The sequence below is a fragment of the Heterocephalus glaber genome, unplaced genomic scaffold (assembly GCF_053883595.1).
Source record: "Heterocephalus glaber isolate CG9 unplaced genomic scaffold, H.glaber_assembly_v1.0 deba00001608, whole genome shotgun sequence".
NCBI lineage: Eukaryota > Metazoa > Chordata > Mammalia > Rodentia > Bathyergidae > Heterocephalus > Heterocephalus glaber.
Window position 1 is genome coordinate 18,818,658 of NW_028258379.1, and position 25,567 is coordinate 18,844,224.

Below are 25,567 nucleotides of genomic sequence, written 5' to 3' on the forward strand. Positions count from 1 at the left end.
AGGGTTGAGGTTAATTTGTATGTGAGGGTGGGTGTACATAGCAGGGTTACTGCAATTAGATTATTCCAATAGCACAGATGTTCTCTATATTGTAATTTTAAATTTAAACATATTCCTAATTATGGATCTGTATAATTCAACCAAATCCTAAATAAGTTTTGGAGGACATACTACCTTTCCTGTAAATTTCATGATTTAAAAAAACAAAAATCAAAACCTGGAAACCTGGTATAGTATTTTGTTTTGTTTTGTTTTGTTTTTACAGGATTCCAAAAACATTCTTGGCGACTGTGGTATCTTTGGTTATCTGAGATTCTAGTTTTGGTCTTTAGTTGGAATACAGAAGAATTGACCAGTGAAACTTTGACTGTTATTATTAGTAAGACTGAGAGAGCAAAACCACAATTTTTGTGGCCTCTGATATTACCAGAAATCTTAATGTACAATCTTAACTTTATAGATATTAACTTATTTTTAAATCTATTCATTTAAAGCAGTGAATATCACTTAATTTAGCTTTCAAAATGAATTATTTACAGATGGTAACTTCTAGTCTGCTGTCTTCAGGCTCTGAGGCCGGGCAAAGTCTGGTACTTACCTCCTTTAACTTTGAATGTGAAGCCAGGGAGCTGGAAGCTCAGAATGAGTGGCTTATTTTCTAGTCACAGCAAAATTCTTCAGAGAAAAAAAACCAACAGAACTATGGGGTTTCTGGTTTATTATTTGAGTGGTCTAATGTGCTAATTATTCCCTGCCATGGGGAAATGGCTGCATATTAAACTCCACTGGGGAGTGACTGAAGAAGAAGCCCCATCTGAGGATCATTATTCCCTCCCTGGTAACCAGAGTTCTCATAAGGGGCTCAGCTGTGAACACTGGGGGATTGGACCCAAATCTTAATCATGGTGATTTTGATAATCAGTTCCGACTAGCAGAATGTTGCTAGGTCTTTGGAACCTATGAATCTGATAATATTTGAGAAAAAAGTTATGATGAGTATGATTGCTTAATGTGTGGGAAAGGAGCTGGTAAAGAGGAATACAGTATAAGAAGAAATCCCAGCCATGTTAAGAACTGGCACTTCTGAGGATAATTCTGTAGGTGACTTGTACTTTTAGATTGCAGTTTTTCTGAGAACTTAATAATTTATTTAGGATGTTTAGATAATGAAGATTTAAATTCATTGTAAAATGTTTTCACATAGGGATGATGTTTTTCTTTATAGTCAGTTTATTAATTAGACAGAAGTGTGGTTTATTTACCTCTGAGCCTTTGTATTAGTAGACATGTGTTTATATAGTCTTTCTTTATGTTGACAAATATTTGGTGCCAGCTAAGAAGTAGGTTGCAGATAATCAAGTAATTAACATCCTATGAGCACACTATTGGTTCATGATATACATTTTCCTAACATGAACAAAGTCCCATGTAGCTTCAAGATCTATGTCTTAACTAAAATTTGGACATACCAAATTGATAAAACATCTCTTGAATTCTTCAGTGAAGAACTATTTTCTTAATCCTTTTATTCCTGGAGTTAGATCTTAGTTCTACAATACTAGGTCAGTGAAACTTCTTTAAAAGCCTATGTCTTTTATGGTATGTCCTTCCCCCTTCTTCTTCCATACCTGCTGACCTCTAGGATATTAGAAATAGTCTAAATTCACTTTCTATCTTGAAGCCTTCTTCTTAGTCCATCCTTTTTTTTAAATCTTTGATAACTTCATGTTACTTTATTTTCTCTGATAACCTGAATTCCTCAGATGGCTGGCCACATAGCAAAGATAATTTCTCTTGCTGTTACCACTTCCTAAGTTTTTACCTCTCCTACTCGATGTCTTCTGACTCTGCCTTTTACTTCCAAGGATCTTGAAGAATTCACTTGACCTCCCTACACCATCTAAAGTTCCTAGTAAGTAATGAGAATGACAGTCCCATAATAACTCTAAAGCTCTGGACATCCATGACCTTCTACCCAGTACCCGACTTCCAAGTAAATCCCTCTGCTTGGTTTCTTGGCTCCTACCACATGGCTAGGAACATCATGCAAATGCCAGTTGATCCGAGTGTAATCCCTTATTCTCATATTATAACAATGCCCTTGATTTGTTCCTCTTTATAGGAAAAAGCTTTGCAAGCACCCAACCTTTGTTCTGCACTTCTGTTCATTTATTTTTCCTATTCAGTGATACCCTGTTTTCTCCTCTGGAGTTGTCTGCTTACCATTTACTGAGGAGGTGTTACCTAATGTGAGCTTTCCTTCATATTTCCTGAAGTCAAAATTCATCTTTATGTTTAAACACATAAAATATCTATAGCGTGATAATGAAGACTTTTGGGAACTTTTCTCCAAATATAATGTTTCATTAAATCTCCTTGGACTTACTCTCATAAATCCGAGTATCTCTAAGAATACTTTCTTCTCCACATGTGCCTCAAAATTTTGCTTTTTTATTTTCCCACCCTCCTTGCTCTGATCATCTATACGTGTTCAATGAAACTTTGTATGGAATAAATATTTATATGGAGTTTACATCTTTATATAACATGTTTAACGACATGTGATTTTTTTTCTAATTTGGATCAGGATGTGTTATTATTTTCCTTGTACATGGCTTAGCACAGTATTAATCATCAAAGGAGTAGCTTCCTTTTTTGCACTAAATATTTCCTCATTATGGTGCCTATCACACAAATATTTGTTAATTATTTTGGCTATTAATGGTGAATTCTTTAGGACAAGCATCAGGGCTCATTTATCTTTATATTTGCAGTACTTTATATAGAACCTGGAGTATTGTAGATGTCCATTTTGCACATTTTACAGGAATATATGAAATACTTATGAAAAAATATGCAATAATCATTACCTTCAACATGTAGTAGTTGAAGGTGACGATTGGGTTCATTCCCTTTGAATCTCTGTAACAAATACCTGAAATAATCAGATTTAAAAGAGGAAAAATTAATTTTGGCTCATGGTTTCAGGGGGCTTTCTCCATGTTTGCTTCATTCTGTTGCTTTAAGGCTGTGGATAGCACAGTACATCATAGTGGGAACATGTGACAAAGGAACCTTGTGCAGCTTGGAAGCACAGAGTGAGAAAGAGGAGGAGTCCCAGGGTCCCCTTCAGAGCATCAGGGCATTTCCCCAGTGATCTGACTTTTTTCTAGCAAGATGCTCTTCCTAAAGATCCCAACACTGCTAAGATACCACAGACCAGGAACAAAGCGTTTGGCACATGTGCCTTTGGCGGACATTCAATGGCCAAATCACAGCAAGGATGAAAACCCAAACCTTATTTCTTATCTATATGGAGTATGGGAGAAACTACTATAATGCATCATGAAAGGCACAAAACCACTCATTTATTATGTTTATTTATTAGTAGTAGTTTTTTAAAAATTTGTTAATTTCGGAATACATAAATACCTCATTTATCTCACATTTTACATGGAAAAATACGGCTCTACAGAAAGCACTGTCCTCTCTGAGATTCCTCATCCTATGATCCTAAGTGAATATTTTCTGAATAGTTTTGTGTGGCATTATGTCCCATGAGATCTCATCCTCCTGTGTACATATTGATTGGGGCTGAGGAAAAAGGGCCATGAGAGGTAGTAGGTCCCCCTGGCATAAAGAGGGGAATGTTAGAGGGAATCGCTGATTACTTGGAGAAGGAAATACATGAATCTATTGTAGAAATTACTATACTATATCCTAAAATGTATAAACAACTTACTCTGTGTTCTAAGACACTCGGGCCCTTGTAAGGAAATAATTTTTTTTAGGTCACTTTAAATTAAAATATTTCCTCTACTCTTTTTTATTTTAACTTCACTAAAACTAAGCCCTCATCAAGGTATCCTACATAGCCAGTGTATCTATATTTACCTTTTTTTTTGTCACAAAATAGGATGAAATAGACCCATTTCTTCTTCCATTGTAATGCACGACCTATTCTGCTTCAGGTCCATATTATGTAGAAAGAACAAACCAGCTGGTAGGGTGGCCTGTGCAATAGAACATTTGCTTGTAGTAAAGGGAGAGGGCGTGCTGATAAGGAGTACTATAAATGAGAGCCTGATCATAAGAGTCTGGACTGGAAATATTTTGCTAAGGCTGTGCTTGAAATTGCATGTATCCTGCCTCAGCATCTCAGAGTACTGGAATGCTAGGAGTGCACCACCATGTTCAGCAAGGGGAGAGGTTTAGGAGGAAGTGAAGAAAGGCAAAATTTTGCTGTAGTATGTAGAATGAATAAAGCTTCGAATTAGAGGCCTCCACGTATGAAGGGCAGTTGAAAGAAGTCTGTAGGCAAGTTGAGAGCAGGCACCACATTCCTTGGTTGTTGACTAAATCATCAGACCCTGGGACAGTGTCTGTGAGTTGGTGAAGGTTCCAGAAATGTTTAGGGAAGAATGAGTGCATGCAAGAAGGTTATCGGAGCCTCTTACAATAGCTAGGATAAATGGTGGGGAAAGCATGAACTAGAGGTAGCACTGAGCAACTTGACATTAGAGTCAATTTGAAAAATAGGTTATGATCTAAACAGGCAAGTAGCCAATCGTAATATTCAAAGAATTGTTAAAGAGATGAACATTAAGAAATCCACTCCATTTGTAATTTTATAAAATTCGATTATTATTATTGCTTTTTAACCTCAATGTTTCCTTGGGTTTTAAAATTAAAGATTCATTTTAAAAGTTAAAAAATCCATTTATATATTAAAAAACTTCTTTCCTATTACTCAAACAGGGCACAGTATTTCAGCCATGCCTCACTTACAAAAAGTATAAGATCATAGTCACTGTATCATTTCCAAAGGAATGAACTGTTATGGTCTCTCTGATTGAATTATAATTTTAATATCCTTGTTTGTGTATGGCTGAGAACAAGTTCATCTCAAGTCCACTTTTCCCCTGACTTAAAGAAAATTCATTCAGCTCAATTCTGCTGCTTTTCCCAGATTTTAAGCATAACAGAAACCTGAGCACTCTGATTCTTCTTCAGAATCTTCAAATTCTCTATGCTAACCTGAAAGGTTTAAGGCATTCAAAACAGTTATTTTATGCCTCAGATTGAAATATGTGAATTGTTTCATTTTAAAGGGACAGTTTCTGGATATTTGGAGTGTGTAATAACCTCTTCTATAATAGAAGAATCTTTTGAATTTTTTTTTTACATTACAGAATCCTGGTCAAAATGGTTCATGTAGCAAGGTACATCAAATACTTTAGTTTTTTTCTCCTCCTTCCTCCTCCTCTTCCTCCTTTCTCTTACTCTTTTTTTTTTTTTTTTTTTTTTTTATCTTTTGGTGTGAGAGTTACGCAGGCATCTATAAGACACACATCTATCACATTCTGACAAGTTTGACAAAAGCGTGCACATAGAAACCCAGAGCTCTATTTTTTCATTCTACTTTGGCTCTTAGTTGACTCAAATTGTCTTTCTGTCAACTCTTAGTGTTAAAGAGAAGTGTCCAAATATGGTGATGTTGAGTTCAAGTCAGTCATGTTACCTACTTGGAATTACCTTTTCAAAGAAAGTCTTAGACTTTTTTCCTAAAGGACAACTGAAAACAAAATGTGTTAACAAGAGATTGAGATGGGGGAAAGTTGTAGGTGATGGTCATATACCACCCCTGAGAAGGTAGGCAAAAGGTCAGTTCCTATTTGCCGTTGTCTAATTTCTATGACTTTCTGCTTCTTTGGCTTAGCAAGTTTAGGCTCTGTCAGGCTAAAGTGGGACAACTAAAGGTTATTCCGATTATCTGTGATTTTGTTTTAGCACTTGGAAAGGAAACCCTCCCGCTGTTTTTAAACTGTTCAAATATCCACATAAGAAAGGGTTATTTGATGTTTAGGAGGCTCACAATAAAAATATTTCCTTTGAGGGGAATTATAAAGTTATTTCTATGAATCAACTCCTGTAATTATTGTCATGTAAAATCAATTTAGAATGAAAAAAATGGCAGTATGTTATTTTTTTAAAAAGCTCAATTTAACTTTACAATTATGAGAAATTTCAAGCATACAGAAAGTACTGTATAGAAAATGTTAAATAACTTGTATCCTTATTAAGTGTAAGCATTTTGCTACATTTTCTGAATACTCTATTTTTGTCATTCCTTTTAAAAGCTTCTATTAATTATTAAAAACATGCAAATAATATTTCTACTATGTTAATATGTGTAAAGTATAAAAAGAATAAAATGAATATTCATGTACCTTCCAAAGAATTTGAGAATTATAATTTTTTTTCTTTTTTTCTGGAGCTGGGGGTTGAAGCCAGAGCCTCCCACAAGATGCTAAATACATATTGTGCCACTGAATGACACCCCTTAGCCTCAAGTGCCTTTCCTTTATCAATCATAGTGCTGTGAGCTTGCCAGTTCAAATCTCCCTTTGTCCCCTCTCATTAAAGAGCAGTGATGTGCAAAAGGAAGCTCTGGAGTTTACATTCAGATGACTGGACTGAGTCTGAAAATTTTCCTATCCCTGTTCAATAGGTGCATGAATAATGACTTAGCTAGAAAGAGATTTGAGGGCCTGACCAGAAGACAGCCTTTGTCTGGTTAGGCCCCCTGTGGTACCTTCTCAGGCTTTCAAGCTAATTCCTGGGAAGGCCACTCTTTCCTATACATGTTTTAAATACATATCCTGTATGAATGTTTTAAAAGCTTATCAACAATTGGTTCATACTCTTTATAAGACCCATGGAAAATTATCAGTATCTAGAAGAGCACCATTCTTAGAAGAAACTAGAAGAGCACCACACTGGATTTGAGAGCAGAAAGAAGAAATAATAATCTGGTCTATGGATCTAAATTGCAAATATGACCCAAGGAGTATTGAGCAAGAAGATGATTTCCTTCTTGGTTGTGTTTACTGCAAGTGCAGGGACCAAGCAGAGATGATTTGCTATTGGTCCTGCCGGTTCAGAGACAGTGTGATGTTAAACCATAGGGACTTGTTACTTCCATGCATGATTAAATCCAGTTGTCAAGTTTGGACAGGAGAGAGCCTTTCACTCAGGAAGTCTACAGGGAAGTGCTTTGTGAGACATTGCTCATTTTCAGAGTAGAGAGCAAGGATCATCCATCATGATCAAATATGAGTATTTCACATAATTTGTCTCTAGAGAGGATGACAGTAAATAAGCTGCCTTCTCTACATTTTTTTCTGTTATGATTGAAATTCATTTTGTAAGCAAGAAAGGATGTTTTCAGGTTATTAAAGCAAAACACATACGATTTATTCAGTTTCTTTTTTTCATTTTCTCCTCTGTGCATAATTTCTGCAGTCAGGTGACTGCTCAACCATCTGTCTCTTTATTATGCATATTTGTGGTAGGTCCACTCTCTTCTGCTTGAAGTTAAATGACAGCCTCTTTGGCAAGAGAATGAGAGAAACCAACATATACTATGGGACTGTAAGGTGTTCCTGTCGTCATCTTTTGTTTTAAGGAGACTCTTTCTCTTAAGAGAAATCTTTCTTCATCCAATTCAGCTATATAGATTTCTTAAGTTCTCTGACACATACATACCTTTTGAAAAAAAAACAAGAAATCTTAGTGTTGAGCAATTTGAAAAACAAGAAGTCTCTATAATCTTTAATATCAGCTTCTTCAATACTTCATTTCATTGGATCTACTTAAATGTTTTGTTTTTAGCCTATGATTCAATAGATGACCTCATTATTTCAAGATAGTCTCTTAATTCAATTAGAAAAAAATGAAATCAAGGAAGCATATCAGCTGCAGATTTGGACATGGTGACTCTTTGGTATACTGTTGTACTCGCTTTTAATGTTAGTTCATGGATGAACTTTGTGTCACAAAACAATCCATCCATCCCACTTCGTCACCATTTGGGTTACATCTGCACTTCACATGTGATTTTGTTACAGGAGTCTGTGTACCACCAGTGGGAGTATAACTCATTTCTAGATGGATAACTGTTTCAAGGTTGTTTGTTGAAATATGTCAGATGACTAAAGAATTATGTACCAATTTCCCAAAATGAGAGTAAATATTATGTACTGCAAAATGCATCAATAAAAGAAAACCAAAAAGAAATATATTATCGAAAAAGGGAGGCTGTATCTACCTTAGTAAAATTCCATTTCATGGATTTTGTTCTGCATTATGAAACAATTAGATAGAAGTTAATGAGAATAAGTTAATAATGAAACAATAAGAAATATTTGTGGACAGTTCCCTAATTTTATGTACAACAATGGGTTATTCTCTTATTGATTTTTATAATCACGTTTCAATTGGCTATTGCCATCACCCTAGGAAGATATTATTATTTTCCTTATTTATTTCAGAAAAGAAAACTGAGATATAATAATTGAGAAGTCTGGTCCATAGGCCACAAAACTAGGAGGTAGGAAACTGGGATTCCAGCCCAGGTTTGTGTGTTATGAACCAATCCTCTTACCCTCTCTGCTTTATTGTCTTTCCATATGTTGTGGCATAAAATAGAATTGCACCCTTACTATCTTCCCAGAGAGGGATCAGCCTCCAGAAAAGGTCTAGATGGGCAGGACCTCTGGCCATGGAAAGTCTGGCTACTGCAAGGGTATACTTGGCGAACAACCATGAGCACAGATGGTAGACAGCCCACACATCTCTATTTATGTAGAGGCCCCAAGTGTTTGTGTTAACAGGTTTGGGAGATAATAAAAAAGTTGTTGTTTGTTCTTTCTTTGTAAAAATTTGCAATTAATTTTAGCATAAATTTAAAAAGGGAATGTATAACTCACTAGACATCGAGAGACTGATAATCCAAGAAAATATTTGTTGGGTTTTAAATATTCCATATAAAAGTCATTTCTTTCCATTTTGACCACTAGGTGGTGCTTTGGTATTACAGGTAAATTTTAATGGGCTGGATTCCCTCCCCCCACAAACACACACTGCTTGGGTATTGGTCCAGAAAAAAGCCCAATTCAAGGCTGATTAACAGGAGTGTGCCAGGTTAGTTTGTTCGGTTTGGGTTTTCTCTATCATTATCCTTCTTTATAATCGAGATAATTAAATGCATTTGAAATTTTTGGACATTCTTTTTTCAACTTTCTTGCCATAATTTGTCTTCACTCCTATCAGAAAAGAGCATCAATACTAGGAACCAACTAAGTTATCTCATCAGCATATGATCTCAACAGGCTGCACTTTCAATAAAAATTTTTTCCTACAAAGTGGAACAAGTCACAGGAAGTGACCAAACCCAAACCCGTACTCACCTGGGTATGTCATTTGGGTATCCACAGGAGGCACACCGGCTGCTGAGAAGGCTAAAGAACATACACATGGGCCAACATGTGACTTTTTTTCTTCTTCTTCTTTACATTTTAATATCAGTGGAGATAAAAAGGGGACAGAGCAATGATTTAAACCCCTTTGATATGAAGGAGAACTGGGATCTGACGCAAGCAGTTGGATGGAAGAATAAATATCATTGCTCAAAATTCAGTAAAACTTACTGTTCATGCTATTTACAAATATTGAATTCTTTCCATTCCCATTACTGTGAAAGGACTATTTATTGGCAAGTTCCTGCATCGAGGAGTAAGTTTTTGAGCTATGAGTATAACATGAGGTAGTGGGTGATATAAACACAGGAATTCCACAAATGGCTTGGTTGTGAACTAATGTTTATCTATTTATGAACATTTGGTGCATGCTGACCAAAGTTCTAGGAACCAGGATTGCTGAGATGAAATATATACTCAAGGAGCTCAAGGTCTAGTTAGAAAGACAGTATGTCCTATGAATGGACCATTTTTAATATGCACAGACTACCAAAGGAAATGATATGACTTTGGAGAGTACTGTAAAAGCTTTTAAGTAAGATGGGGCAGCCAATAACTTACAGGCATGCTGAGTCTTAAAGGATAACTAGACAGGCAACAGGAGAAGGGAGGATGATTAGAGGGAGTAGAATGTGGAAAACCTTGAGATCTATTTTGAATGTAAGGGGTTGTAAGAATTCTGTGGTGTGGATAACATTCATGCAGGAGGGAATTAGAAATTTGGGAAATAGATAGGGGTCCTAAACATAGAGATTTATCAGAGACACTCAGACCAAGTTGAATGTGAGTTACTTTGTAAAAGCTATGGAGAGACTTTGAAGTAAGCTCTCACTTGTTCCCCACAGAATCTTGTGAAATGATTCTGCCATTTATCCCCACTTTACAGAAGGCATAAGAGAATCCCAGAGAATAGATGTGTTGCCCTAGGTGGATAGGCTTGCCATTTATCATGGTCTTCCTCTCTGGGAAATTCTAAAGCTTCACTGTCCTTCTTGAACTTTCCAAGGTACCAAAGAATTGGTTTTTCAAGAACAGATGAGATCCTTGGCTTAATTACTTAAGAGTTGCTTTCTATTTTACTCCTCAGATTAGAAACAGAGAAGCCCTGGAAGGGTTTAGCTATGAACATACTCATTTAACCTTTGCTAAGCTAAGCATACTTTCCTCGGCATTTTTCAAGAAGAAATTCACAGGGATGTTTTTGACACTGATTTTGAGTCCTGCGTTCTCTGCCTGTCTTACTGTATTTGAAGATGGAAGGGAGATACAGTGTGTTTGTGTGTGGATATGGAAGGTGGTACAGATTTAGCTCAGGGACCTTCAGCTTGGCTTGTATAACATTTGCTTAATGAGGAAATGTATAGTCGAATTTCTTCAAGAAATTGAAAATCAAGAAACAAATCAGAAAGGGTTCCTGATTTGTTTTAAAGCCTATTTTTGTTTGTGAATCCTTCTTCCCAAATTAAAAATATGATTTAAAAGCGGTCAGAAATATCTTTGTTGTGTGAGTAGAATAATGGCTTACTCAAACTCCTTAGATTGTAACTATCGTGAATTTATTCTGTTCTTGGTGTATCCATCTCTAGTTTCTTGTGCTTTGTTGAGAGGCAGGATTTAAAACAGACCAGTTGTGTGCTTGCCTCTCTGTGTACCAAAGCTACTTACACAGTGTTGGTTTTAAGTACCTGCTGAAACAAAAACAAAATCCTAGTAACAGCCCACTTCACTTTCTGTGGGTAGGAAAACCTCTCAAACGGATTATTAACTTCTTCCAAAGAAGCCTTTGTCTTTGAAATGCTGAATGCATTTCTATTCACATTAGATTTTTCCAACCACCTTGTTGATTACAAAATGCCAAATCAGAGACTTCATTAAATGGACCTGTTTTTCCCTTAATAATTTAATACTTAAATTTTTTCAAATCAAAAATTTATTGACCATCAAACCCATGACAGTCTATAAGTACATATCTTATATGACTTACATATTTCAAAAATGAATGCTGGTTTTAATACATTCATTCTTAACTATGATGCACAAAAGCAAAATATAAAATCTATTTGTTAATTTGTTCATCAAATATTTATAAAATTCCTACTGTGTAGCAGTTGCTGTATTTGGCAGTGGAGGTAAAAATAGGACAGAAGAAAAACGCCTTTGCCTTCATGAAATATATAACACTTTTTATTTCTCACAGGTCATTGAAGCAAAATTTTCTGTCCAAGACAGTGAATGAAAACCCATGTAGTCAGAATCAAGGGTGGTCAGCCTCATCATTCTCTAAAGTGGTTCTGTGAATATATCTGCCTTTAGAAAGGGCGGTTGGATCTCTCCTCATCTCTGAGTCCCCTCTATTGCCTCCATGGCTCCAACTGAGAGAAACATGCTTTCCTGCCTGCTGCCTGTCCCAGTTATGGGGTAGTAGACCTGTCTCTCAATTCTGCAAACCATACCAGAAACAAGCAGCAGTTTCAGACTTCTCTGATGGATTAGAGTCATGGTAGGGAGGAACTTTGATACTGGCTATGATGGCTCAGAGAGCAGACCACTGCCCTTGCCTTCTGTCCTATGTTTTTCTTTTAACACAGCTTCCTCCAGGCTCAAGCTATCTTGGTCTTAAGCTCCTGAAGCATAACTAGAATACTGAGTCCAAATTAAAGGGAACAAAGACCGGAGAAGTACTTCCCTCTCTCCATACCAAGGCCCACCTCTCTAGACTTTAATTTCTATTGCAAATCTTGCACATTCCCAAGAAGACCTGGAATCATGACAGGCAGGTGTCTTTCTTCTACCTAAAGGCAGGAGGCGTCCTTGTCCTGTGATGTGTACTGCTGAAGCACATGTAAGCCCAGTGCTCCAACCCTGACTGGTAAATGTTACTCTAAGCAGGGAGCAGTATCACTATAGTTCTTTGGACATGATGTAAATGCTTTTCAACCTCAGGATTTCTAGCCTCTCTAGTGTAGATAGCTACTCTATCCTCAAAAATCTCTTTGACTCTCTACTCCATCCTCTTAAATGATGCTCTCAAGTCACTCTTTAGAGTTCAGGCCAAGCCTGAAAGGGTGGCCTTCTTGGCAGTTAATGATTTTCTAAATTGAGTTTCCCTTTTTACTTGTGTTTCCTTGGGCTCTTACTTTGCTCTTTCTGTCAGACGCAGCAGCCACAGGCCAACACAGCTTGCTGGGAGTTGCCAGGTTCTGAACACAAGTATCTTAGTACAGTGGGAAGAAATCTTTCTGCAACACACACCCAGAATCTCCGAGTCCACAATGGTTCACTTCTTTATTATACCCCTAGGATAATGTGCCTTGGGTCTTAAGCCATTTATTTATTTATTTATTTATTTATTTATTTATTTATTTATTTATTTAGTAATGCCTGATCTCTAGGCTCAAAGAATAGCTTTAGATTTAGAAGATCACTTAAATAACTAGTAAGGATTCCTAAGAATTTTTACTAAATTCAACAAAAATTTTGTCTACCCCCATTACTCTGAGAGTATGCTAGATGCAAGGGCTAGCACAGTGAAAATGATAGGCATTTCATCAGCTTTAGTAATTTTTAGTTGGGTAGAGACCACAGGCATTAAATAAATAGGTACAAGAGTGATGAGTGTTCTAAAGAAGAGGTTTAAGGTGCTCTAGGTACAGTCAGCAAAAGAATTTAACCTAATCTGCATTATTTGAGATTTATTGAACTCAACCATTATCTAACTGAATGACTCTGAGCAAACAATTTAACCTTTCTATAATTAATAGCATTTCTTCTTACCTTGTAAGCCCTCCCTGTCCAGCCAAAGCTTCTAGGTGTGTGATCCATAAGGACAAAGGACAATGCTGTCGACAGCAGTAAGCCTGACTGTAAACAGCCAACACATGCTACAAGAGACAAAGGGGACACAGAATTGACTCCAGAGCATCAGACAATTTAAAGTTGAGAATGAAGAAAACTCTCGCAGGTAGCCAGAAGACTTCACAATAGATGTCCTATCTGTCTTCTATGGAACTGACCTTCAAATAAGGGAATGGAATGCTGGCTTGTTATTATCTGCCCACCAGTGCCTGACCCTAAGATTGGGGTTGAACCCTCTTGGGAATGTAGGGACTATATCCTGAAATGTGAATTGGGTGGATCAGATGACTGGTGCATCCACCAGGTGTGTGCTCACCCACGATTTCTACACAGTTTCTCTAGTCTGCCAAGCAAACAATCCTGTTCATGATGAGGTTGAACTTCAGTTGACTATGAGACTGCACATCCACTTAGAGAGTCTCACCATATGAATTTTGTCCGGCCTCTCCCACTCCCCTTTTGTTTTTCCTGTTACCTCTCACCCCATCTACATTCTGTTTTGTATCCCATCATGGGCCTCAGGCTCTGCTAGTCCTACCTGCAGGCTCTGGAGCTAGTGACATTTTGCAGGTGGCATGGAGGGGGGATGGGAAAAGTCATTCTGGATGAGAAATTATCTGATTTATCTATGGAGATCGAAGCAGATTGTCACAGTAATTAGGGCAGTGTGGGTATTCTGCACAAGGCACAAGATGGAGAAGACACAGTTGGCATGTTCTCTGTGGATGCTAGGCAAAAACTTTGGGGACTGAATGGTGGGCTGTTGGAAAAGGATATGAAGAACAAAAACTTCTCTCCACAGAAGCCTTTGAAGTGGTAGATACTAATTTGGCACTATACACTGCAAATTAACTTCTTTGGAAAAGAAGTATGAAAACAATCAGCTGGTTGTTTTCCTTACCAGCCAAGGGAACTCCTTGATCACCCTATATTAGGGTGACACTATCTTATGGTGACAGATTTGATAAGGTCAGACACTTGGAAATTAAATGAAAAGAACAGCTGGACACTTTTTTGTATACCTGTAATCCCAGAACTCAGCAGCCTGGGAAGGATTGCAATTTCATGGGTAGCCTGAGCTACACAGTGATTTTGAGCTATAATGGGCTGTATATTGTGACCCTTCTCTGAATAAATGAATGAATGAATGATATACAAAGCACAAGGAAGATTTAATGGGAGATTTGGGTTTTTCTCCATGCTACCCCTTTCCCTTCTTCCCTCATTACCCTCCCAGTTCTGTGCAGCAGAGATGATTTCTCAAATTTCTGGGATCCTAGAGTGTTTCATTTATAGCTCTCTGATAATAATTTTACCACTATTGTCTTTTTATACCAAGTTACCTCATTGCTACAGGATTATGGACACCCATAGACAGTGTTGTATTCCTTTTCCTGTTGCTGACTCTTTCACAGAGTAGCCCCCTAATAATGCATGTAGAATGAATAAGCAAATCAATAATGAATATGTAGTAAATAAACCCTGCCAGGCTTCCGATTCTCTTCCTTGTCTTACTTTTTTAAAAATAGTGCAATAGACCTACTTCTGGTGTCTCCATATTTGCCTTCAAGAGAATAAATATCTTTTTAAGAATAAAAATTATCCTTCTCTAAATTGAAGGTGCAAAAATATCCAGGTGCTTCTGGCTACTGAGCATTCCTATGCTGGCTCTGAGAAACTATAGCTGGTAATCAAACATCTGTGCCCATCTTTTCTCCACTTTTCATAATCCTATTCATCCTTCAAGTCTAGCTTCATTTTTACTTTCCCACTTAGTGAAGTCTTTCTGTGCTGATTACCAGAGCTGGTAACAAAGGATTTCTTTTCAGATTCCTGTTACAATGAATCGCTACTAACATTCACCACAGATCATGTAGAGAAAGGCACTTTGGAAAGAGTGGCCCTGGATCAGGTCCTGCCTTTGCTACTCGGTGAAGGTCAGTTAACACTGTGACCCTGAGTTCAGTCAGGGTGATCATAAACCATAGCAATAGGATGTCTGCTGGCTTATGTGTAAGATACTTGTTCCAATAATCGGCACTTACTGACAGGCTCAAACACAACTGCTGCTGCTATTTGCATATTTCTAATCTCACTGTCTATATTGTAAATTCAAGGATCACAAGTCTTTTCAGATACCTTCACATCTAATTTAGTAGCTTTTATAGGGAGAGAGATTAACAGATAAATAAATGAACATATGTTGTATAATGAAATAGTGATTAAGTGATATGAAGACAAATGAAGAGAAAATAGAGACTGAATAGGAGCAGGGATGAAGTGGATGAGGAAAATGTCTGTGAGATGAAAATTTGGAGAGACTTTAAACAAAGTGGTGAACACAAGAAAGGAAGCTTACAAAGGTGCAAAAGATTCAGAGCAGCTCAGGGACATAGGCCAGTGGGGTAGAGTTTTACAAAGAACAGCGATTTCTAGGAAAACAACTGTGAACTCTCTGAGAGATCACTCCAGTGTTGAGGAGTTGAAAGAGCAGAGGTTCCGGATGTTCTGAACAAGTGGTGATGGGAGACGTGACCAGGCTGCATTCAGAGGATGGAGGGGCTAGATATGGCAGTTTAATCTGAAAGATTCAACTATCTGTGTAGAAAAAGAGAAAGAGAGGAGTTGAGCATTCAGGAGAGACAGAAGTGATGGGGCATGATGAGGAAGGAAGAAACAAATGAAAGTCAAGGCAGGAGCAGTAAGAGTAAGGCTTGGTGTGGTCTCAAGGCTTCTCCTGAAAGTGTGGCCTGGCTTTCTGCTGGGGATGGAGGGTACAGGGTGGTGGGTCTGAGTTACCTAGAAGGGGAGAAATCGAGCAACGTCAAACAGAGAGGAAGTCCATCAAAGGACATTTAAAAACCAAGTTTGTTGCTTTTGATCTTGGGTAAAGTAAGCCATGTGGTACATAAGGGCATCTTCACAGAAACAACCCAAACCCCACAGTCCATACTGTAGGCATTCCTGAGAGGACAATGTCTGCTTAAAAAATGCACCCTGCCTATGCATACTGCATTACACACACACATGAATATACTCACTACTCTACATCCTTTTCAACTCACAACCAATTTGAATATTATGCTGAGTACTCTAACTTCCACTGAATTCTGCAGTCTGAGAGTATTTTAAAAAGTTTTTTCCATTTTACTCTTGAATTTAGATTTGTAATCTCTATACAGCACTATTTAGTAAGTTTAGATTCAGAAGTTTAAGTCTGGCCACAGGAAGTGGTTTTAACTTTTATAGATGTGCTCATTGTGATCAACGTGGACCTTTGTGATGGACCGTGGACCATGCTGGACACTTGATACCTATGTTAGCCCATGGGAGACCCTTACACCCATTCTGTAAGTTGACAGATAGGGAAACTGAGGATCAGTAGTATTCATGAATTTGTTCAGGCTTTGTTAAGAGGAGCTGTGAGGTTGTAAACATGGGTCTTCTTTGTCTAGTGCACACCATGTCACCTAGCTGCAGCAAGAGGATGAAGAACAATAGTCTTTAATTTTGATACTGAAGATGCTCTTCAGCTCATGCTGGCTTGAATTTCATGTGCATGGAGGGAGAGGAGAAAGTGCATTTTAATAAGCTTCAAATAAATTAATTTCATTTTACTTCTTTTGATGTATGGTCTCTTCAAAAAATCTAATTCTACTGATGTTTATTAAGTGCCTCTATTCACTTGGAAAGTGCCAGGCACTTCAGGGGATCTATGGATGAGTGTGATTTTCGGCCCATGCTTCAAGAGCTTACAATCTAGTGGAGAGGATGAGTATGCAATTTGTTCTAATACCAGATTGAATGTGATAAGCACCATGAGAAGAAGCATAAACAATAGGCTTTTAATACAGAAATGCAAGGTTATGTGAATAATTAGAAAATTGGCCCAGTAGTGCCTGAACACCGGAAGCATCACACAATAGGACTCTTCAAAAGGTCTTCATTTTTAACGTGATCATTTGTCTGCTTGAATCTGTGCCATGCAGTGAGTAAAGAATGTGTTGATGGTGATAAGGTCATCTACCAGACTACAATGGTCAGTGATGTCAGCCCACTTTGTCCTACAGGTGTGTTATTCAAACTCAGGAGTGAGGCAGTATGTTCTCAACCATTCCACTGGGGTAACTGACCTGTAGCTACTCTTGGTTCTTTGGGTGTTTGGGCACCAACAGGTTGTTCAAGATGACAAATGCAATTGTACAAAAATGTTTGCAATATAAAATTGTTGTTTTTTGTATTTTAGGATGTTTTATTGGAGTTCAATAATCTGAACTCCAGAAATACTATGAACCCAGAATAGGTCAAGCCCTATGTATTCTGGGTACATAAGCATTTTCTTGGAATTTAAAAATAGGGCAAGAGATACCATCATGCAATTTATTTTTAGGTTTGCTACAAGATTTTGGAAGAAAGGAATCTGAACTAAGGAACACAAGCTAATACAATGCACCATTTGCAAATAGGAACTTAATACTCCCTCATGCATCACTTATATATGCTAGGTTGAATAATTGTCATTTCCAAAACACACATGACTTCTGTCTTCTAAGAATTTATGTCTAAACAGAAAAGATGGGAGAGTGGTCTGTTGAGAGGGGGAAAGCAAGATTTCTTGAGCTGTTGTTATTGGGAACACACAACTAACTGCAGGATCCATGCATCATTCCAGAACTTTACAACACTTTGCCCTATTCTCTGCCACCAAGTAGATGTTTGTCTCCATATTTATCTGAACACCCTTGTACTTTTGTTCACTACACCCCTTTGCTGCGGCAGGTCAGTTCTTCCCTGATGGATGGCTGCAGCAGCATTTGGTGTTGCTTGGATAAAGTGATGGATGCTTCCCTCTCCTCTCCGGCTTCTTGGAGCCAGAATACCGAAGTGGTGGTTAAAGGGTGATTAATCTTCCCTAATGGTACTGTGATTTACAAACAGGGCTTTGGCCACCATGTCTTCATTAGCCTTAAACAGAGCCCAATTACTTCAGATTAGGTAATCGGTAATTTGGAGGGTAGAGGCCTTCTGAGCATGGGTCATAAAATCCTTTTGGAAAGGAAAAGGCATGTGGTCCCAGTGGGCAGGAATCCACAGGGAAAGAATTAAACTGGCCTGTGGTCTGGGCACCCCTCCTGTTAAACACTCTAGATGGGGAGCAGCAGGGATCTCTGAGGTAGTTAGGATGGACACTCAGCAATGCTCTCTTGCCATTTCTTTGTTTCTTAAATAACATTGTCTGACCCTTGGTATTGAAACTGGGAAATGTGCTTTTCTAAAGATGGAAGACATATTCTTAGTGTCATTGGAAGTTGGATGCATTTCTTTTTCTTTTTTTTTTTTTTTTTTTTGATACCAGGGATCAAACTTAGGTCTTTGCGCTTGTGCAGCAGAGGGCAAAACCACTGAGCTAAATCCCTGGCCCTGGATGCATTCCTTTAAATGGTCATCTAGAACTTACTCTGTGCCCAGTAATATTAAGAGTTCTGGAGACTCAGAGACAATCACAGAAAAGCAAGCTCTGAATCCATACAGCTCACCTTGCATGGCAGAGATAGAATAAGCAACTACACCTTTACTATGTGATGGTTGTAAATGCTGTCTGGAAAACCAAACTGGTAAGAAGAGAAAGCAGGAGGCAAAGGTTGGTCAAAGAAGACTTCCTGGATGGGGATATTTGAGTAGGAATTCACTGCAATGAGGGGTTTGGTGGTCATGAGAATGGCCTTGAAGGCAGAAGGACAGCTAAGTGCAAAATTCATACCTCAAATGGCCTATGTTCCTTCCATTTTATTTATATTTTAGCTTCTACCAGGAATCATTCAGTATGTACAAGTGTGTTAAATGAGCTGGAGTTGGTAAATTACTAGAACAGTGTCAGGTACACTGTTGGTTTTCAGAATGATGTGAGCTACTGCTTCTCCATTTGCAGCTGAAGGCAATGACTGAAGATTCATTCCTATACACACAGGGTTGTTATGTTGACTGTTCACATACCACATCCTGTAGCTGCTGGAAAGCCACCGGAAGATTTTCTTTTTCCTTCCCCCTCCCCCACCTCTGCTTTCTTCTCACTTGTCTCCTGAAACACAAGGATGTCAAGAGCTTAAGGAAATGAGAGGTACAGAGCAGCAGTAGCAATGTCAATTAGGTACACTAAGTCCCTGACTTAAGAAAGAGCTTCCTGGAGCCTCTCAGGCTGCCTTACCACTGCTCCAGAGCACCAAGGAGGTGAGCTTCATGGGCAACAGCACCCCATCCCCAACTGTGCCAAGCCATTACCTGGATCCACACTGAAGAGTTGCCGGGGTCATAAAGGACACTGTTGTGAGCTTGAGAAGATAGAGTTGAAGGGAACAACAGAAAGAGGGCCTCTCTGAGGCCCCTTGATAAAAATTAAAGCCCACCAGAAAAGTGAAGAAAATCTCTGCAATAAAGGCACACCAGACCACCTTAGTTGAGGGAGCAGTGGTGTGGACCAGATCAGCTTGGCTGCAAGCAGGTGCCAGCCAGGGCTCCATCCTGACCCCAGAGACTGGGGTACACTGGCCCAAGCCAAGGGCCTGCCTGGAAAAGAGCTGTACAGGCACACAAGCAACAGCCAGAGGTTTACCTCAATACCATCAGTAAGTGCACAAGACCCTAGCCAGAAGCTTGCTCACACAACAGGAACTGGGGTGCACAGCCCCCAGCCAAAGACCCTCCCAGACAACAGCTACATAGGGGCTGTAGCCAGTGGCACACCTAGATATCATCCCAAGTGTGCCCCACTTCAGGCCCCAGCCAGAAGCCCACCCAGACAGCTAGTCAGCCCAGAGATCCAGAAGGCCATCTTTCTGAACCCAGAAATTAGGTTACTGGTGACCAGCAGAGAAAAGGCAGTTCTGTGGCTTGCTGAGAATTGAAGACCACTCGGTGAGCAAAATGTTGCCTCAGCACAGCAGGCTACATCTGTTGAAATGAGAAGACATGTAAACAAGTCTCAAAACCAGACTTCCAGATCACCTACAGCAACCCCAAAGGGAAAGGAGATGAAAGACTCTGATACTCAACCACCTGGATGCTGTGAACTGGCAACAAAAGAGGATCTGGAAAAGATGAAATCAGAAATAATTTCTCAGATAGTAGCAGAGATTGTCCCCACAGTGCAAGACATGATTAATAAATCTAGAGAGGACATAGATAAAAAAAAAATAGAGGAGCTGAGGAACATGATGGAACCCCAACATAGGAAACAAATGGAATTCATAAAACAGATGCAAACAGGAGATTTCCAGGAGATTGAAAATTCCATTGAAAGTTTACACAGCAGAATGAGCCAATGTGAGGACAGAATTTCAGATATAGAAGATAAGATTGTAATTAATGACCAGGAAAAGAAAAATTTCCTTAAAATAGTAAGGGACCATGAGAAATCAATCCAGCAGCTGCTAGAAAATGCAAAGAAGAATAACATAAGACTGATCGGAGTCAATGAAGAAACAGGAGAGAGTGAAGATGACATAAAAAAGCTGTTCACAGAAGTGATGGCAGAAAACTTCCCAAGCAGGGGAAAAGAACTTGACAGATAGGGATGCATATAGGACTCCAACTTGCCTTGATCAAAAAAAAAAATCTACACATAGGCATGTAATAGTTAAGATTCCAGAAACCCAACAGAAGAACAAAATTCTAAGGCAGTTAGAGAAAAGAAACAAATCATACAAAGGAAAGCCCATCAGAATCACAGCAGACTTCTTAAAGCAAACCCTCAAGGCAGCAAGAGCTTAGAGTGATGATAAACAGCCTCCAAGCCAGATTGATGTACCCTGCAAAACTGTCTTTCAAAATTATTGGAGAAATAAGATACTTTCATGACCAAGAACACCTTAGGAACCTTATGAATACCAAACCAGCACTCCAAAAAATTTTAGACCATATCCTAGGAACAGGCAATGAGGATCACAACCCCAGGAAGCCCAGCAGAATGAATCCATCAGGCATGACAAAAAATTAAATGCAAAGGGGGAGAATCCAAGAAAAAGGAAAAGTCATGACAATGATAAGTCAGTATGTATCAGTTATAATTGTCAATGTTAATGGTCTCAATTCACTAATCGAAAGAAATAGACTGGCAGAATGGGTCAAGAAGCAAGATCCAACAATATGCTGCATACAAGAAACACACTTAATTTAAAAAGAAACTCATAGACTGAAAGTTAAAGGGTGGAAAACAATACTCCATGTGATGGGAACCTGAAAAAAAGCAGGAGTATCTATCCTCTTTGCAGATCAAGTGGATTTCAAACCAAAATCTGAAACACTCTGGTCCCAAGAATTTCAGATAAGGGACAGTCCAACTGTATGTACAAATCCATTGTGAACATGTGTTTTCATTTCTCTTAAGTAAAAACTTAAGAACAGAACTGTTGATTCGTAACAGTGATATGAGAAATTTCTATATTGTTTTCCAAAATGGTTTTATCATTTTATATTAGCAGTATTAGAAAGTTCTAACTGGTTCACACCTAAGCTGACATTTGTTCTTTTACAACCTTTAACTTAATCTTCCTAATGAGTATATAATACAGTCTTTTTATTGTATTGATTAGTGTTTTTCTGAGTCTAGTGTTGTACACCTTTCCTTGTGCTGTACTGGCTATTTATCATCTTCTTGTGTCTACTTTTTAATTGGGTTATCTATTAATGAGTTGTAAGAGTTCTTTATATATTCTGGTCATAGGTTGTATGTATTGTAAATATGTTCTGGTTAAGGACTACTTTTAATTTTCCTAACAATGTCTTTTAAAGTTTCAAATTTTGATTGAATCTCAATTTATCAATTTTTTTCTTTTATGCATCATTTTTTTTTGTATCCTAGGAATTTCTTGCCTACCCTAAATTCATGAACACTTTCCCTTATACTTTCTTCTTAAAATTTTATAGTTTTAGTCTTTCATATTTAGGTTCATAGATCTTTTCATGTTATTTTTATGTGTGGAAATAAAGGGTTGAGATTAATTTTTTATATATGGATACCAGGTGTTCTAGTACCACTTGTCGAAAACATTATCTTTTCCTTTGCTCTTGAGTTGAGTTTATGTTCTATAAAATGTTAATATTGAATAATCTTTCAAAAATCAGTGAACCATATATCCCTGGTTCTATTTCTAGATTCTCTGTTTTATTCCATTTATCTATATGTCTTTCCTTAAACCAACATCACCTTGATTACTGTAGCTTTAGAAGAAGTCTTAAAATTAGGTAATAAATGTCTTCCAACACTGTTATTTTTTTTTTCTTTTTACTTTTCCAGGTCCCTTCTATTCCTACATAACTTTTAAATTTCAATATCCAATTCTTCATTTACAGCATGTATACATAGATCTGAATTTTTATGTATACCTTGTGTTTTCTAATCCTGCTAAATTCAAATACAAGTTCTAGGGATTTGTTAGTATTTTCTCTGTAGATGATCATTTCATCTACATATAAAGATTTTACCCAATCCTATGCTATTTGTTTATTTTTATTGTGAGACTATTTTGGTTTGGGCCTATGTTTCAAAGTTTAATGGATAGATTAAGTGTAGGCATATCTGCCCTTGTTCCTCACATTAGGAAGAAAGCATTGTATCTTTTCCATTCATATAAGGTGTTTTTGCTGGAAGTATAGAGTACATGTCTTTTATCTGTTGAGAAGGTTTTGTTCTACTTCTAGTCTCCTGATAGCTTTACCATGAACACCTGTAGAATTTAGTCTAATACTTTTTCTGCAACTACTAATAGGATTATATGCTTTCTCTTTTCCTTTGTTAAAATGATGACTTATGGGGGTGGATCTTCCAATGCTGAACCAACACTGCTACCCTATAATAAAACTACTTATTACACACTGCCAGATCTGACTTCTAATAGTTTGTTTTGTTAAACAAATTTTTATTTATGTTCATACTTTTCTCTTCTTTTATCTTTATCCAGTTTCAGTATTAGCACAATGTTGATTTCCTATGAGAGGAGACGTGTTCCTTCTTTTTTCTGCTTTAAATGTTTGATATAATTTATCAGTTAAAATGTATATGAGCCTGCTGTTGTCATATAGGTAGGTTTTCAAGCTAGGAATATACTTTCTTTAATAGGTGCTATTCAAATTTTATATTTCTTCCAGATTCAGGTTCATTAATTTGTCTTCCAAGGTACTTCAGAGAAGTTGTCAAATTTATTTCAAAAAGATTTTTGTAATAAGCTTTCTGTATCTTTTGAAATTTTGTAAAATCTGTGGTAATGTCCTCTAAATCTTGATATTGTAATTTTAAAAAATGTATAATTGATATTGTGTAACAGGAAGACAAGATCTAAAGGAGTAGGGGAAGTGGGAGGTGTAGGAGAAAGGAAAGAAGGGAAAAGAAAAAATATGAGAAAAGGAAAAAAATGGAAATAAAGTTTTTGTAAATAGGGAAGGGTGGAGAGGGTGAAGGGAGGGCAGGGAAATGGGGAAAAAATAAGAACCAAGATACTCATGTAATGGTACAAGATCCGAATGATGAATGTAACTAACTGTATTTTCTACCTAAAATGTACCAATAAACTTAATGGAGAAAAAAAAAAGAAAGAGCTTCCTTCTGGGAGAACATTCATAAGTTGGATTCATTTGTAATCCAACCAAGCAAGTCTTATACAGTACGTCTGTGAATCTTATATAGTACACCTATGAAAGTTTGTAACTCAAATGTTTGTAAGTCGGGGAGTTACTGCATTGAAATGAGGTGAGGATAAGAAGAGGAGAGTTTTGTGGGTAGCTGAGACTACATAGTACCTGGCAGTTTAGAGTGTCATTTGGCTACAAAGGTGATGGACAGTCTCATAGTGATCAGAGGGGATGTGCATAGTAACTGTGCCTTTTCAGGGCTCAGTAGGATGCTGTAATTTGTATACTGCTATAATTATCTTCGAAGCTGTACCTATACTATTTGCAGTTCTGATATCAATATTCTGTACTGATATCAAAAATACTGAAGACTCATATGCATATGAAATCTTGCTCCTATAGCCCAAGTAACTTTTGAATTGTCTCTATTTGGCAATAATAATAGCACTCATAGAAAATATTTATTGAGCAACTGTTAAGTAGTGTTATCTCTAACACAACAGATCAAGGAGATCAGCCAAAGCCCCTCTGCTCCATAGATGAAGCCATTGAGAAGCAAAGCAGTACTGATGGACAGAAAGCTGTGTGACCTTGAACCTGACTGACTGTAAAACCAGTTTTCCTGCCAACTCTGATATTCTCAAAACGTTCCACCATTCTCCTCCCTTGGAGAGTTAGCCACATGCTCTATTTTATCCATTCCTTTCCCCCTTTAAGTCCAGTGTGCTCCTTCTTTTCAAAGATTTTGTAATCTATTCTTCAGTGTCCAACACTATACTTTTCCTCTCACCTAGTGTCTTTACTTTTGTGTCTTGTGCTGTTTTGTGTGTGTCTTCTGGCCTCCAGTTGCTCCCCCATCAATCAGTCTCATGCACAGCTCTCAGATTCATTGTCTTATGCATCACTTTGGTACATTGCTGCCATCATATTGTACAGGACTGTTCCAGCACAATAGTCAGGCACTGAACAGTCCAGTGCCATTGACACCACCTCAATTATCCAACCTTCTTCCAGCTGTGTGGCTAAGTTTGCATCCCTGAAGTATGCAAGGTATATTCTCTGATCACTTAGTCTTGCCCTATAAGGCTTCATGGAAAGGGCTCCTCCTCCTTATCCTTTCTAAAAGATCCAGATCAATTTCTCTCTCTTCTATGAAATTTATCCTTCCTTCTTCTGGTATATTGATCTCTCTTTCTTGAACACTTTCTCTAAACTCTAAAGGTCTATAAAATGCTCCTTTTTATATAGTCCTTCAATAAAAGCAGTTTATCTTACAGAAGATGCCACGTACTGAGGCTGGATTATTTTCTTCAGTGATCGGTGATTCTGCTCAGCAGCAGCAGTAGCTAACAGAAATCACAGCTAACTAACGTTGGCTTAGCCAGCTGGAGGTTGATGGTGGAGTTAAGAAGAAACCTAGAAGTGTGTGGTACAGGGTGCGCAGCTGCTCCATTACACCTTTTCAAAGCCCTGCTCTGTATGGTTTGACTTCTGCACACTGTCTGCACGGTCTTTCACCTCCCCATTTGTTGCCTCCAACTCACTGTATACTCATTGCACCCCCAGACAGTAGAAATGGAACAGTAGAAATCCAATCAGAATCATGTAAGATGCCATCCTTAGCTGCAAGGAAAACTAGGAAATTGAGTCTGGGTTTTTAAGCATTTTTAGGGAAAGCAGGACTCCTGAAATATGGGCAAAAAAGTGATCTTAACTGAACCAGTTTACAGCATCAGTTACAAGAAAGCTTAATGAATCAATCCTCAGGT

At 37.9% G+C, this 25,567-nt stretch overlaps 1 protein-coding gene and 1 pseudogene across 2 annotated transcripts in view; both read left to right on the plus strand.

The window, feature by feature from the left end:
* The window catches only part of Nrxn3 (neurexin 3), a 1,580,164-nt gene that overhangs the window by 789,121 nt on the left and 765,476 nt on the right, over positions 1–25,567 (plus strand).
* Positions 1–25,567, plus strand: part of LOC147822777 (WW domain-binding protein 2 pseudogene) — a 147,032-nt pseudogene that overhangs the window by 12,522 nt on the left and 108,943 nt on the right. The window contains exon 1 of the transcript XR_015444951.1: positions 1–25,567. This exon is cut by the window's left edge and continues 12,522 nt beyond it; it is cut by the window's right edge and continues 108,943 nt beyond it. The product of XR_015444951.1 is annotated as a WW domain-binding protein 2 pseudogene (transcript).